The following is a 7,091-nucleotide window of genomic DNA, read 5'->3' as shown; positions in this document are numbered from 1 at the left end:
ACAATCAGAAACATACTTACTCAATTTGCTCAGCAATCTGGAAAATCATTATGTGAGGCTTGGGATCACTATAAGGAGATGCTTAGGAAGTGCCCTCATCATGAGATGCTTGACTGGATGATCATTAACTGCTTCTATAATGCTTTGGGTGCTACTTCTAGACCCATGCTTGATGCAACATCAGGAGGAGCCTTGTGGGCTAAAAGCTATGATGAAGCTTATGAATTGATTGAACTGATGGCTGCTAATGAGTACCAGACTCCCTCTCAGAGACTAACTCAAGGCAATATAGCAGGAATTCCGGAGTTAGATGCAGCTACTGCTATAGCTGCTCAGCTTAAGGCTTTGACAATGAAGGTGGATTCTTTGGCTAGTTATGGAGTTAATCAGATCACTAGTATCTGTGAGCTTTATGCTGGTGCACATGAGACGGAGCAGTACACTATTTCTAGTGAATCAGCTCAGTTCGTAAGCAACTTTCAGAGGTCGCAGCAGCCTGTGCCAGCCATCTATCATCCCAACAACCGCAATCATCCTAACTTCAGGTTGGAGCAATTCTCAGAATACGGTTTAACAACCTTATCTGCAGTATCCAACAAAGCAGTACAACCCTCCTGGTTTTCAACAACCGCAATACGCACCAAGGCAATAACTCCATCTGCAGTAGTCTAATGAAAAATCTGAATTAGAGGAGTTGAGGCTCATGTGCAAGAACCAAGCGGATTTTATCAAGACCTTGGAAAATCAAATTGGACAAATTGCCAATGCCTTACTAAATCGTCATCCTAGTACACTCCCTAATGACACTGAAGTGCCAGGAAAGGGGAAGCTAAGGAGCAGGTAAAGGCAGTTACATTGAGGTCTGGGAAGGTTGCGAATCCCGAACACTCTCAAGTTTTGGATGAAGAAGTTGTGGCTAAAGAAGAAGTGTAGAAGGAAGCTTGTAATGCCCCCAAATCCGGGGTCAGGAATCTGGGTCGTCACGCCATCCTTCACTCATGTGTAACCTTGTATTTATTCAATAATCCAACAGGCCCCAATCTCATACTCACACAAACAAGTTATAGCCTTAGAAACGACGTACAAAATGTAATCTTCTTTTATTACACTCAAATGTACTTTACAGGTTCTCAAACAATTATTTATAACCTCTACATGAAGTTACAATAATTACGACCGATAACTTATATCTATCTGATACTCTAACACACCTGAGACAAAGCTGCCAGGGATCCTCCCCATGACTGCAAGCGACTAAGTCCCACACCGGCATACTGGTTATTTGTTGTGTTATGTCATTTAAAAGAAAGCAAGAGTGAGCTATAATGCCCAGCATAATAATGTACAGTATGAAAATGACTGTATGATAAACTCACGTAAAACATCATATTTGATAGTTACATTTTCTTCAAAATATTTTTCCTTGGTGATACACACCTTCTTATGAAAACAATCCTTTAGTGGATTTTATTAACCTGCAAATACCTTATTAGTAAACCCAGCACCTAGGCTTGGGTTACGGTATTGCATCACAATTCCAATTGGAAAAATAGGACATTCATTGGAGTCACCGCATACGATGATCAATCATACTACGATAAGAGTAACCTTTTCTACTAGTAGAAGGATGATTTCCTTTTTATTGTCGGTTATCACCCTGGCCGCATTCGGGCCTTTTCTGTGTCCATCCCTCTCAGGTTACACTTCATAGATCCATAGGTACATATTGTACCGTCTCCTACGGAACCAGTAGTCTATCCAATACACGAAGTACTTGGATCGTACCCCTCCCTTTTCCTTTAGGAAATCCTATCGTATCTCGAGAACTCGAACCACATCGAAGTTCCTCCAAGCGTTTTGCTTGTTGATAGCTTTACTGTATATATATATGTACTTCCGAAAGTTTCAGAGGAAATACTAAGGATGTGAGTTGACTGTTGTCAACAGATAATCAATAAGGGGGAAAAGTTTCTCCTTGAAACTATATTCAAAATATTAAATAAGTCGGGATGATATTCACCGACGATCGGAAATTATTCGAATGATATTCTGAAATCAGAAAGTATATTTTAAATCAGGATCTATGATTTTTAAATCAATAATAAACCCTTTAAGAATAATAATTAATTAAATGAGAATTGATAAATAATTAACCTCGAATACGTTTACTCTTGTAAAAGAATATTTAAAATAATATTCCTCAACTAGTCTGTGGCTATGAAATTAATAATCTTTTAATGATTAATCAGGTTTGAATAAATAAGCATTGGAGAATACTTCTCCTATAATAAATGATTAGTAGATAAATAATTCTTGTCCGAACGATAAAGTATAGTTGAGGGAATACGGTCTTTGGAAATCGTTTTAATAAAAGTTCGAGGTATTTTAATGTTTCGTAAGTGGACGTTGAGTCCCTTTAAAACGTACTATCATGGACTTATATCCGTCCTATAATATCGCCGGCATGATTCCCGGGTTTTATCTTAAATCTCGACCGACTCACGGTCTTATATAATATGTCACGCTTAAAGCGGAATAAACATTTCACGATATATACTATATCGTACAACATCGCTATATTATGCAAAAATTCAACAACTACGTATCATGGCAAACATGGTATTTATGCGATGATAGTAAAACAATACTTTCACAAAACAACAGTAAAAATGGAGTTGGGTTCGTAAACTTGCCTGGGTATCTCGAGGTGGAGGATGCTCTAGGTTCCGCTCGGAAATCTATGACCATAAAAACAATTCATCTCGTTAGGTCCCATTTTAATTTACAGCGACTCGCACTCATGCACTATTTATTATGCACCCTCTCAACATATACTACCCTTATTATTCCTTTAAGTCCTTATTCACATCATGGTCGCTTCATTTTTCTAAGTATCTTAGGTTCATACTCTTTATTGTCGTCGGCTCCGCTTATGGATTCTTACGGTTTCTACTCGTGGGGTCTCGGCTCCGATATTTTTATAAAATTGAGAAATCATTATTTTTACTTGAAATTTTTATGGCAGTTAGAAAACTCAATATGTTACTCTCTGTAAACATTTCATGATTTATGAACACTTTTAAGTTGATCCTTTATATTTTCAAAATTCGTGATTTGTAGCAGTTTTTGTCGCGAAAATCACTTTTAGTAAACGGCCATAACGTTTGATCCGTAAATTGGAATCATGCGATTCAAGTGCCTAAACGATCCTTATAACATTTTCTATCCTAAACAAGGGTTAGTTTTCAAGAAACTACAGTTTACAACTTCGGGACTTTCCGCAGAAACTTAAAGTTACGATTCGTTGGTTTTAACGGAGTTACGCTTACGATCGGGGTTTTGTTTACGCCCTAACTCTTAACACAACCACCAACAATCATCATTTCATCATCAACACAAAAAATTCTCTCAAGAACATCATGTTCTTGAGGCAACAACAATCAACCTTAAATCTACTTAACTTAAACACCAAGATTTCATCAATACCACTCATTGAACTAAGTTTACTACCACATACTAAATGGATCTTAAAAATGAATCTTAAATAAAGTTGGGCCAAAGATTTTTACATTTCTTGAAAGCTTAAGATGTGTTCTTGAGGATGGTGGAGGCTTGGAAGTGCTTGGTATGATTTTCAGAACCTAAAACTACCATTGAAATCAATAAACCAAAGAGAGGTTACTATTCATACTATTCATTAGTGAGTTTCTTGATTTTATTTCACCCATCAAACCTTGATAAAAAGAGATGAAAGAATTTTCTTACCTTAGTTTAATTGCTAGGAGGCTTGATAATTAATGGGATGATTTTACCATGAATAGATTTTGAGATTTTGAATTGGATTTCTTGCTTGGAGAGGAAGGGGCCGAATGGAACAAAGAAGAAGGGGGGGGGTATTTATACTTGCTTCTCTTGGTTCCTTAGCTTGATTGCTTTGCTAGGTTGCTTCTAGGAAATGGGGTGGAAGATCTTGCACTTGATTTTTATTCTCTAGTATCCTAGGATTTATTCTTGTTTCAAATCTTAGGGACAAATCTTTGGTAGCTTCCTAGAAACTACTTGTGTTAGCTTCCTTAGCACATTATTTGGATAGCTTGCTTGATAATCCTATGGTTAGCTTACTATTTGATAAAGTAATCATGGTTTAGTTAGTGCGTTACATTTATTTAATCGTTTACGCGTTCGCTCGGTTGCTTAAACGTTTTCGTAATACTTACTCGTAAATGGTTCGCGACGTAATTCCTTTCGTATTTATTCCTTATATTTTTTAATTATCATACTTGAATATAAATCCGTAGGGTTTTAATCTCGTAATTATACTGTGATTCTCGTAATCCTCGATGAGTCGTAAATACGGTCGTTTTTCAAAGTTCGTTTTCTTCGAAAACTAATAGCGTTTACATACACTCATTTAGTACGTATAATCGTAATATGAACTCTGAAACTCATTTTCTCATGCACTACATAGTGTGGGATCAAAAGTTTGTCCCGTCCGTCAGGGTTACTATTCATTAAACGTTTTACAAGGTCTCAAAAATTCAAGTTATTATATTACCATTCGTAAAGGTCTTTTACCGATGTCAAAAATTTGGGTTCTTACAGTCTTCCCCCCTTAAAAGGATTCCGTTCCGGAATCAGTTCAGAAACAGGTAGGGATATGCTTCTCGCATGACAACCTCGAGTTCTCACATTGACCTTGCAGTATTTGATCTCTTCATAAAATTTCCACTCATCCATCCAATATATTTCCGGGTACTCGTCCTTGTAGTCTTATGATCTCTACCCATTACTTGACATACGCTAAGTCTGGCTACGAGTTTATTAGCTCATTTTCCATCATATATTTAGTTTTGATGGTTAAATTTCCTAATCTCGATTAGTGGTACTTGTTATAAACTTGGTGACCGTTTGACGATGGTGCTAATTTATAAGTCAACTTTCTTAGTCCTTTAATTCTTCAACTAGTCCAATAAATCTTGGGTTCAACATTTCTTTCCCTTTCGAATCTCATCACTCCCTCCTCAGGAGGTACTTTCAACAAGACTTGGTCTGCTACTTCGTACTTCATGTCTTTATAGTCCAGGTCCGCATACCTCTATTGTTCGTCCTAGGCTACCACTAGCGCTGGTTCTGATAAGTTCTAGGAATTCCTTTGGTCTGTTGACTCAACTATGGTCCAGTATCCTCCGCTTACCAATTTCTTCCCACCCTAAGAGAGAAAGATTCTTTCTTCCGTACAAGCTTTGTAGCCATCCCAATGCACGCATGATAACTCGTTATTGTCGATAATTCGATTAATGTCAACTAGCCACTTTATTTCCCTTAAAAATTGATAACATGGACGATTAACGCATCTTCTAGTGTTTGGAATCATCCTTCAACTTATTCATTTTCCCCTACATCACTCCTACTAGTGCTAGAGTTTCTTTCCTTAATGTTTTCCCATTTTGGGCGCATCATCTCTGTCGATTATTCTATGTAAGAAGTTCTCGTCGCATTTCTACACGCTCGTCTCCTGCTACACGCTTAGAGCCGGATTTAAAATTTCTTCCCGTAGTAACGTAAAGCACGTCATCGTCCTGTTGCCATCTTGAAGGAAGCACCATTTCATATGCAATTTATTGACACATTTTAGGATCGTGCAACGTTCAGCTTCCATCATCGGTTGGACTTCTTTAATCATTCCCCGTATAATATCTATAGTACTACGATACCTTCTGGGTCATACTTGTTATTCTCGCTAGCGCCTTAGACGTATTCACGTTTATTGGTATCTGCTACCAGTGGCCGTTATAGGGCGTGTACGATCTTCTTTGCCTTCTATCAGTTCTGACAATAACATCCTTCATTCTTTTCACGTTGCCCTTCGCAAGGGATATCGGCGACTATTTTTCGTATGCTAGCGTGGTAAGTACATCTACACGAATTATCCGTCAACAATAGACGATTCTCCAAACCTTTCCAAATAAAAGGTAAGCCGCTAGACGTATCTCAATGATCAGGATAGTCCTCTCGTTCTACTTGTCGATTTGAGAACTCTAAGTCGTGCCTCCGTCCGTCCTTTTTCATAAAATATCGTGGGAAATAGTCCCGTTGTGAAATTAAATCTTGGGTCCTTGTGCGGCACAGTCGTCACGGGGTCTCTCTGTCCCAATTATCTCTTCTGCATTCATAAAAATTTTATAGAGTGGACATCTATCGTTTGCATAATAAAGTAAGCGGTCTTATTTAATCTATCACTCAAAATCCTCAAATAGCACGACGGCTAACTTGGTTCTTGATAATCCTCCTTCAAAATTCATTATAATTAACTCCTAACCCTATTTGGGTCATCTACAAGTTGAAATCGCCAAAATTTTAACCCTCGCCTTTCCGTTTTCATTTTCCGACTATGTCGAATACTTACTTACCTACTCGATGACATCCCCTTTCATATTCTGTCACGACTAATATCCGTTTATGTTTTTAGGCACCTTTAAATCTTCTTGTTAAGTAATAAAGCGTTCTTTTCATGTGATCCTTCTCATCAGTTACTCATAGACTTGTCATCCTCTATATATCTTTTCCTACTTAAAGTGTCGGCCACCATATTGGTGTTTCCTTGATGATAATATATTTCTTAATCATGGCCTTTGATCAATTTGACTATAGCCTCTATCTCGTGTTCATTGTAAAAAAATTTCCAAAAATTTCTCATAAGTAACTCCTTGTCCCTTTCAGTCCGAACCTTATCGCAATTATTCTAGATTATTATTAGAAAGCCTTATGTCTCGGTCCTTAAGCTGCGTAGACATATCATTAGACTTCACGCAATATCCTATTTTTATCGTCGAGTATTTCTAGCATGGGATTGCTACTAACCTTACCTTCACCTTTTGAAAATCTTATTGCTCAAATTTATTTATTCCTTATATTTTTAGTGCGTTACATTTATTTAATCGTTTATGCATTCGCTCGGTTGCTTAAACGTTTTCGTAATACTTACTCGTAAATGGTTCGCGACGTAATTCCTTTCGTATTTATTCCTTATATTTTTAATTATCATAATTGAATATAAATAGTAGGGTTTTAATCTCGTAATTATACTGTGA

At 37.2% G+C, this 7,091-nt stretch overlaps 1 non-coding gene across 1 annotated transcript; it reads right to left on the bottom strand.

Annotated features, from left to right (window-relative positions):
• LOC141670131 (small nucleolar RNA R71) lies at nucleotides 1-107 on the bottom strand. Its single transcript, XR_012554375.1, has one exon. It is a non-coding gene; the product is annotated as a small nucleolar RNA R71 (small nucleolar RNA).
• Nucleotides 108-7,091: the final 6,984 nt, after the last annotated feature.

This window comes from Apium graveolens, chromosome 6 (assembly GCF_009905375.1).
Source record: "Apium graveolens cultivar Ventura chromosome 6, ASM990537v1, whole genome shotgun sequence".
Lineage (NCBI taxonomy): Eukaryota > Viridiplantae > Streptophyta > Magnoliopsida > Apiales > Apiaceae > Apium > Apium graveolens.
The sequence above is the reverse complement of the archived record's forward strand: the minus strand, read 5'-3'. Positions and strand labels throughout refer to the sequence as shown.